The sequence below is a fragment of the Aythya marila genome (genome assembly GCF_965140915.1).
Source record: "Aythya marila genome assembly, chromosome: 3".
Lineage (NCBI taxonomy): Eukaryota > Metazoa > Chordata > Aves > Anseriformes > Anatidae > Aythya > Aythya marila.
In genome coordinates this window covers 118,711,405-118,721,219 of record NC_139044.1, presented here as the reverse complement: position 1 = coordinate 118,721,219, position 9,815 = coordinate 118,711,405, and positions in this window count along the sequence as shown.

Below are 9,815 nucleotides of genomic sequence, written 5' to 3'. Positions count from 1 at the left end.
GCTAATAAACTGAGTTGGACTGGACTGGTCTCTGCATGCTTCATTTCAAGGTGAGCCACAATTCTCCTAGAATCATAAAATCAGAATGGTTTGGGTTGGAAAGGACTTTGAAGATCATCTAGTTCCAATCCCCCTGCTATGGGCAGGGCCACCTCCCTCTAGTCCAGGTTGCTCAAAGCCCCATCCAGCCTGGCCTTGAACACCTCCAGGGATGGGGCATCCACAGCATCTCTAGGAAACCTGTGCCAGTGCCTCACTGCTGTCATATTAAAGATTTTCTTCCTAATTTCTAATCTAAATCTCCCCTCTTAGTTTAAAGCCATTACCCCTTGTCCACCACTCCCCAGGGATGGTGATGCCACTGCCTCCCTGGGCAACCATCCCAATGCCTGACTGCTCTTTCTGAGCAGAAATGTCTCCTCATTTCCAACCTGAACCTCCCCTGGTACAACTTGGGCCCATTCCCTTCTTATCGATGGGTGTCACATTTGCAAGTCTCCAGTCATCTGCAACATCTCCAGTTCACTAGGCGCACTGATACATGATGGAAATTGGCTCAGCAATCACATCTGCTAATTCCCTCAGCACCCTCAGGTGGATCCCATCTGGCCCCATGGACTTGTGACAGTCCAGGTTGAGCAGCAGTTCTCTTACTCTTTCCACCTGAACTGTCGGGGGGTTATTCTGCTCCCCTAATTAATCTCATGTGAGGCATTAATCTCTCCCTAATTAATTCTGCTCCCCTATTAATCTCAGCCTTTTCCTTATCCTCCGTAGTCATGTTCCAGTAAAAGAAGGAGACTCTCCTTGGTCCTGCTCTTTCTGTTAATATAGTTGTGAAAATGTTTTTTATTGTCTTTCACCACAGCTGCCAGATTGAGTTCATGCTGGCCTTTAGCCTTTCAGATTTTCTCTCTGCATATGCTAGCAAACTCCTTGTACTCTCCCTGAGTTCCCTGTTCCTTCTTCCACAGGAGGCTAACGCTTTTTCCCTCAAAGACTTAGCAAAAGTTCCCTGTTCAGCCATGTCAGTCTTCCTCCACAACAGCTCCTCTTAAGGCCCATGGGGACAGCCTGCTCCTGCAAGTTGAAGTCCCCTACGAGAGCAAGCACTGACGATTGCATGACTTCTGCCAGCTACTTGTAGAATGCCTCTTAGAATCATGGAATCATAGAATGGCATGGGTTGGAAGGGAGCTTAAAGACCATCTAGTTGCAACCCCCCTGCCATAGGCAGGGATGCCACCCACTAGATCAGGTTTGCCAGGGCCTCATCCAGACTGACCCTGAACACCTCCAGGGATGGGGCATCCACAGCCTCTCTGGGCAACCTGTGCCAGTGCTTCTCCACCCTCTGCGTGAAGAATTTCTTCCTAACATCCAATCTAAATCTTCCCTCTTTTTTACTTTAAAACCATTTCCCCTTGTCCTATTATTATCTACCCAAGTAAAAAGTCCCTCTTCACCCTTTTTATAAGAACTCTTGAAGTATTGAAAGGCTGCGATGAGGTCCCCCGAGAGCATTCGCTTCACCAGGCTGAACATCCCCAGCTCTCTCAGCCTTTCTTCCTAGGAGAGGTGCTCCAGCCCTCTGATCATCTCTGTGGCCCTCCTCTGGACCCACTCTAATAGCCCCATATCTTTCTTGTGCTGGGGGCCCAGGACCTGGACGCAGCACTCCAAGGGGGGCCTCACAAGGGCAGAATAGAGGGGGACAATCACCTCCCTTCACCTGCCAGCCACGCCTCTGTTGCTGCAGCCCAGGATGCAGTTGGCCTTCTGGGTTGCAAGTACACACTGACGGCTCACGTCGAGCTTCTCATCCACCAAAACCCCCAAATCCTTCTGCGCAGGGCTGCTCTCAATGAGTTCTTCTCCCAGCCTGTACTCATGTCTGGGATTGCCCTGTCCCAGGTGCAGCACCGTGCACTTGGACTTGTTGAACCTCATTCGGTTCACGGGGGAACACTGCTCAAACTTATCCAGGTCTCTTTGGACAGCATCCCTTCCTTCTGTCGCTCCCCTTCTCTAGTCATCCCTTTTCCAAGCTGTCAACTGACCAAGGCCTTCTCTGAGGTGTGCACTCACCAGGATCAAAACTAACAGTTGGCCTCTGCCTGTCATTATTTATAAATCTTAGGTTTCCAAATAATTATGAATATCAAGAATAAGATGCATGCTTCTACAAGAATAAAAACCCCTTGCGGGCACTCCAATCCTGTATAAGCCAGTCCTTTCTCCCAGTCACATGTCACATTCAGTAGTTACCTCTGAAAATAAAAAGTTGATTTACAATTATAGTTTACAATTATACAAGTTTGGTCTCTAAAACCAGCTTTGACAGGTGTTTCTTTAATGTCTGATTCCTTTGTTCCACTTTCCCAGAGGAGGAAGGATGCCATGGGGTATGAAACTAACATTTTATTCCTGAAGTTCTCATTAATTCTTGTAAAATATATGGAGGAAAATGACTCCTTTGATCTGAGTTTATATTTTCAACAATCCCATATCTAGGGATTATTTGATCTGGAATTACCTTTGTCACCTGAATATTAGCTGTCACTGATATTGAAGGAAAAGCTTCTACCCATCCTGACAAACGGCCAGTTAAGCTAGCAACTTAAATCTGCCTACTTTACGTTATTCAATAAAAACTATCTGGAAGCTCTGAAAAGGTCAAAGTCCTGGCTCCATCCACCCAGAGGCTGTTTCCACACAGCCTTCTTATTCACCCGTTGGCATGTTATACAACAATTATACCCCTGCTTAGCTTTATTTCAGGTACAAGAAACAGATTCATTTCTACTCCTATTTGCAAGGACAATTCTTCAGCCTTTTCATCTGCAATTCTGTTTCCCCATTTGACTAGGGAGTTTCCCTTTGATGTCCTCTCACATGCACCATAGCAATCTCTTTTTCAGATTTTCCAGAATCTGTCTAATTGATTCTTCATGGACCAATTCTTTTCCCTTACTGTTTACTAAACCCCTTTCTTCCCAAATGATTTCCAAATGTATTTACCACCCCATATGTATATCAACAATCTGTATATATAGTTCCCTGTTTCCCTTGTAACAACTTAAATGCTTGATTTAATGCATATAATTCACAAGTTTGAGCTGGCCGATTAATAGGCAGTCTTCCCACTTCCTCAGCTTTCCCATTTATCCCTTTGACAATGGCATAACCATTGCATAGCCTTCCTTGTATCATCCTAGAAGATCCGTCTGTGAACAATATTTCCCCTTCATCCAAGGGTACATCTTGTAAATCTAATCTGATCTTTGTTTGCTCATTTCTTAGACCTAAGCGGTTATGTTCCACATCCATTGGATCTTCACTTCCATTTAACAAGAAGGAGGCAGGATTCAAAACAGATTCAGGAGTTACAGTTAAATCATCCTTTTCAGTCAGTACAGCTTCATATTTCGGTATTTTAGAGTCTATCAGCCACCTTCCTGCTTTCTGAGTAAGGATGGTCTTCACTTGGTGAGGCGTAACAACACTCCATTGCCCCCCAGTGGTTAATTATTTCCTGCTCTCTTCCACCAGTTTTTGCCACTGCCTAAACACACACACACGAGCGATAGAATGACAAAGAATTTATTAATGAGTTCGCTTGTTAACATACCAACAATGCCTGTTTCAAATCAGACCAACCCAACGATTTTTAGTCCTAACACATGCCACCGCATGGTCTGAGAGTGGAACAGGCTGGTACTCAGCTACACATGGTGCATGGTTTTGATACAGCATGGTGTCAAAATAGAGATGCCATGAAACTGCATAAAAATGTTAAAAATATTTGCATAAAAAGGATAGCAAGCATGGGCTACAACATGCAGTACAGGCAGAAGCAGTGAGAACTAACAAAGTGTAGAGTGATCACTTTTGTAACCAAGGCCACCCCCAACGCCAGGACAAGCTGTTCCACAACAGACCAAACAACTTACACATAGAATCATAGAATCATAGAATATCCTGAGTTGGAAGGGACCCTTAAGGATCACCAAGTCCAACTCTTGACACCGCACAGGTCTACCCAAAAGTTCAGACCATGTGCCTAAGTTCACAGTCCAATCTCTTCTTAAATTCAGACAGGCTCGGTGCAGTGACCACTTCCCTGGGGAGCCTGTTCCAGTGTGCAACCACCCTCTCTGTGAAGAACCCCCTCCTGACGTCCAGCCTAAATTTCCCCTGCCTCAGCTTAACCCCGTTCCCGCATGCCACTGCGTGGTCCACTGTTGGAAGAGATCGATATTCCACAATCCATACTACACGCTGTTGAAACAGGGAGTCTATTACTGATATCAGCAGGGGCAATAGACATGGAACACAGAATGCAATTCATAGGAGAATTACACAGTAGTTTTGTAGCCATGCCATCCCCCCCCCCCCCCCCCCCCCCCCACACCCCATACAGTCTCCAAACGGGTTCCTGCTATCATTCCTCTTCTGTTGTTTGCTTAATTCTTCTCATTCCTTCACTGGTACCAACTGGGAATGATCGTACAACACATATCCCCAGAGTCCTCGCAACTGTGACCATGGGCAAGTAACAAAAATCAATCGTAGTTCTATTTTGTAGCATAGCATGCCTTATTAAATTTAGGTCAAGCAGCAAGCCAGATAGCGCAGCCCTAGTGGTATTGCTAAATTTCCTTAGCCAGCACTTTAGGTGATTCAGGGTGGTTAATGCTCAAGCACTAGCCACGCCAGGTTTCATACTGTTCATTCACAATGAAACTAAGTCCTTTTCCATGCGTACATGAAAAATGTGCAATAGGTGTCCGAGAACGAGCCCAGGAAGCTCAATCCTTGGGACAGGAGGCTTGGTGTCTCCCCAGCTCTGGATAACCAACCATTCCAGGAGTCACTCCAGGTCTCACAGATTGACGCTCAGGACACGTATTGGCCACAAAAGTGGCTACCCATTGCTTTCCCAATGGGGCTCCAACCAGACAGGTGGAAAAAGGTTCTGCAGTGTAGTAAGAGCCAGGCACGTAGTATCTCGGCCTGGGGCATTAGTCCGGGTTACCATATGTTCTGTTGAGGGAATGCGACAACCATGGCTGACCTGAAAAACAGCCGGGGGGGATCAGGGGTGAAAGACAGCAACTGGGAGAGAAACAGAAGTGATAAACACCCTTACAGACACTAAGGTCAGTGAAGAAGGAGGGGAAGGAAGTGTTTCAGGTGTTGGAGCTGAAGTTCCCCTGCGGCCTGTGGTGAGGACCATGGTGAAGCAGGCTGTCCCCCTGCAGCCCATGGAGTACCACGGTGCAGCAGGGTTCCACGCTGCAGCCTGTGGAGGAGACCACGCAGGAGCAGGTGGACCTCCACGGAACGAGACTGTGACCTGTGGAGGATCTCCACTGGAGCAGATTCCAGGCCGGACTTGTAGCCCGTGGAGAGGAGACCATGCAGGAGCAGGTGACCTGGCAGGAGCTGCTGCCTGTGGTGGACCCATGCTGGAGCAGTTCGCTCCTGAGGGATGGACCCTGTGGTACGGACCCATATCTGGAGCAGTTCTGGAAAAGCTGCTGCCTGTGGGCAGCCCACACAGGATCAGTTCAGGAAGGACGGCATCCTGTGGGAGGGACCCTGCGTGGAGCGGGGACAGAGAATGACCAAGAAGGAGCGGCAGAGACCAAGTGCCATAGACTGACCACAACTCCCATTCTCCCATTCCCCTGCATCTCGTGGGAAAGAAGGAGGTGGAGGAGGGTGGACGGGGAGAAGGCATTTTTGGTTCCTTTCCTTTGTTTCTCACTTCTCTAGCCTGTTAATAAGAGGGAAGAAATTTTATTATCTCCCTACTCTGACTCTGTTTTGCCCATCACAGCAATTGTTGAGCAATCTCCTCATCCTTATCTCAAGCCTTGAGCCCTTTGCATCGTATTTTTCCTTTCAGGCCGTGGCATGGTTTACTGGATATGTTTCCAGCCACCCAGTAGTTGCTTCTACCATGGTGAGTATGTAACGTTTACCTTGGCAGGTTTGTGGAAGTGGTCCAATGTAGTCAATCTGCCAGGCCTCACCATTTCGAAATCCAAGCCATCTCCTGCTATTCCAGGGAGACTTTACCCTCATGACTTGCTTGATTGCAGCACAGATCTCACACTGATGGGTAACCTGTGTGATAGCCTCAATGGTCAAGTCCACCCCTCGATCACGAGCCCATCTATAAGTGGCATCCCTCCCTAGATGTCCTGATGTTTCATGGGCCCATTGAGCTACAAACAGCTCACCCTTACGCCCCCAGTCTAGGTCCACCTGAGCTACTTCAATTTTGGAAGCTCGATCTACTTCTTCGTTGTTCATATGTTCTTCGGTGGCACGATTCTTAGGCATGCGAGCATCTACATGACATACCTTTACAGCCAGGTTTTCTACCCGGGCAGCAATATCTTGCCACAGGGTAGCAGCTCAGATAGGTTTACCTCTGCGCTGCCAGTTGTTCTGTTTCCATTGTAGCAGCCACCCCCAGAGAGCATTTGCCACCACACTAGGGTGATATCAGTGCTGTTACAGCTACGAGTGCAGAGCACAGCACTGTGTGGGCTGCTGCAGGAAAAAGGTGACTCCAGCTCAGACAGACCCAACACACCTTTGCATCGTATTTTCCTCCCCTTTCCCTTTGAGGAGGAGGAGTGAGAGTGACTGAGGTGGAGCTCGGCTGCCCATCCGAGTAAAACCACCACACATAACTACCTCAGTAGCAACTGGAACGTGAGCCTCCTCCGCTATATTCCCTACCCGGACTGCTTGCATATGCAGCCACTGTGTGGTGCCGAATGCCCCTAGGGAGCCTCCTATTTCTAGTGCACCTCCTCAGACTATATCCATGCCAGTCATAAACTCTTCAACTTCAGCAATCATGACCTGATAGTCATGAGGTAGCCAATCGCCTATTTGTAACTTGCGTTTCATGAATTTCCCCGTGACTGGTTGCTCCCCTAGGCCCTGCACTGGGCTTAAAGTTCTGTTATGTTTTCCTGGGTTGCCATGTATAATACTGACCTCCGCCCCAGCATCCGCTAACGCCCTAATCAGTTGCTTGTTTATTTGGGTCCACCATGTAGTACAAAGGATAAACAGCTGTGGGTGCTGTCCAGTTACATAATTGTCCATAAGTTGTGGGGTCATTAGGGTCCCAGTGGGGGTCTGTCAGGGGAACACAAAGAATTTATTAATGAGTTAGCTTGTTAACATACCGAGCCCAGGGTGATGACAAGGGTACTGATGTGCACAATGCTTTTCCCAGTCATTGGTGTCATAGATACTTTGCCAGGTCGTGGTCGGCATCCCGTTGGTACAGTAGGCATCAATGTCTTGCAGGTTTCCCTGCGGAGGTAACATTAACCTCGGTTGATGTTCCTGCCCCCCCCCCCACTCCCAACACAGAGCAACTTGCTCTTTTTATGGGTTGTGCCCCTGCATAACCAAGGTAAACGACCTGATGTGATCTTCTTGGACTTTAGCAAAGCTTTTGACACAGTTTCTCATAGGATCCTACTGGACAAAATGTCCAGCATAGAGCTAAAAAATAAAAAATAAATCATACGATGGGTGAGCAATTGGCTGATGAGCAGGGCTCAAAGGGTTGTGGTAAATGGGGCCACTTCTGGCTGGCAGATGGTCGCTAGTGGGGTCCCCCAAGGCTCCTCTTTAGGGAGTCAGTCCTCTTCAATCTTATTATAAACAATTTGGATGTAGGACTAGAAGGTGTTTGGAGCAAATTTGCCAACGACACCAAACTTGAAGGAGTTGTGGACTTTGTTGAAGGTGGAAAGGCCTTGCAGAGAGACCTGGACAGACTGGAGAGCTGGGCGATCACCAACCACATGAAGTTTAAGAAGCGCAAGTGCCAGGTCCTGCACCTGGGACGGGGCAACCCTGGCTATACGTACAGACTGGGGGACGAAACGCTGGAGAGCAGCCCCGCACAGAGGGGTCTGGGGGTTGTGGTTGACAGCAAGCTGAATATGAGCCAGCAGTGTGCCCTGGCAGCCAGGAGGGCCAACCGTACCCTGGGGTGCATCAAGCATGACATCTCTAGTTGGTTGAGGGAAGTGATTGTCCTGCTCTGCTCTGCGCTGGTGTGGCCTCTCCTTGAGTACTGCGTGCAGTTCTGGGCACCACAGTACAAGAAGGACATTAAACTGCTGGAGAGTGTCCATGGGAGGGCGACGAAGATGTTCAAGGGCCTAGAGGGGAAGACGTATGAGGAGCGGCTGAGGGCACTGGGCCTGTTCAGCCTGGAGAAGAGGAGGCTGAGGGGGGACTTCATTGCCATTTACAACTTCCTCACGAGGGGGAGTGGAGAGGCAGGTGAACATCTGTAAACATCAGTGATAGGACCCGCAGGAATGGTGTTAAGCTGAAGCAGGGGAAGTTTAGTCTGGACATCTGGAAGAGGTTCTTCACCGAGAGGGTGGTCGCACACTGGAACAGGCTCCCCAGGGAAGTAGTCACTGCACCAAGCCTATCGAAATTTAAAATGTGTTTGGACTGTGCACTTAGGCACATGGTCTAAACTTTTGGGCAGACCTGTATGGTGCCAGGAGTTGGACTCCATGATCCTTATGGGTCTCTTCCAACTCAGTATATTCTATGATTCTATGATTCTGTGTTTAAAGGGAGAATCCCTGCTACGCATCACACAACTGATGCTACAAGACACTGGAACTCATGATAAGGAAGCGGCAGACAGACAGAGAAACAAATGTAAGGACTATAAAAGTCGAAACTGTACATTGGAATTCATTATAAAGATACAACAAACGGAAGAATTAGCAACAACCAGCTCTTGCAATTAAGAAACATGCCAACTCAGCAGATTCCTGGCCAAAGGTGAAAAGTATACTGTGAGGAAGACTCTTAGTCTTCCTCCCAAAGACCCCCGCCCACGTCCCAAAGACCCCCGCCCACAATTCTTGGGAGGCTCTACGCAGGCGCAAGGTGCCAAAAGGCTAATTAGCATGAGAAGCGAGGGAAGGCAGGGATAGGTAATGAATACGTATAGGCGCTTGTAGAATATTGATAGATTGATTGTATAAATTCAAGACTGCTTTCCGCTTTGGGTATGCACGATAGGTGGAGAGATCCCCCGTGCATCCAGCGCTGCAATAAAGAATATACCACTTCAAGGAATTTCGGCTTCGATCTTTGACGCAGTTCCATAACACAGTTTATTTATTTATTTATTTATTTATTTATTTATTTATTTTTATTTTTTTCTTGAGGACCGGGACCCTCCTGTTTCCCCCTTGACTGGGTAATAATCCAGGTTCACAGCCTATCCGGTTGGCTTCACAGCCAATACATGGCTTTCAGCTGCCGTCCCGTTATGAGTCAGATTTCTTTTGCCTTTGATACTCTTTGCGGCGGCAATGTTTCTTACACCGCGGTTTCCGCCTGACTGCTCTGAGGACTCAGCTTGCCTGCATTTTACAAGGTCGCCTGCTGCGCTTTCTGATCGCTGCGAGCGTGCCCCAACACCACCTTCCTTCCTTCCCTCTCAACCACGTTAATTGTGCCAAAACAAGGTTTTTATGCCCAAAACACCAAACACCCCCCGGCTCCCGTGAAGGCGAGGAAATGAAGGTGGGCACGTTTGGGACAGGTGCAAGGACGAAATCCTTTATTCTGAGGGTGGTGAGGCCCTGGTGGAGGCTGCCCCATCCCTGGGGGTGCCCAAGGCCAGGCTGGATGGGGCTGGGGGGGGGGGGGGGCAGCCATGTTCCTGCCCCCCCACACACACTCAGGGTCCTCCAGGCCGCTAGGGGGCGCTGTGGGGAGGGCTGTGGGGA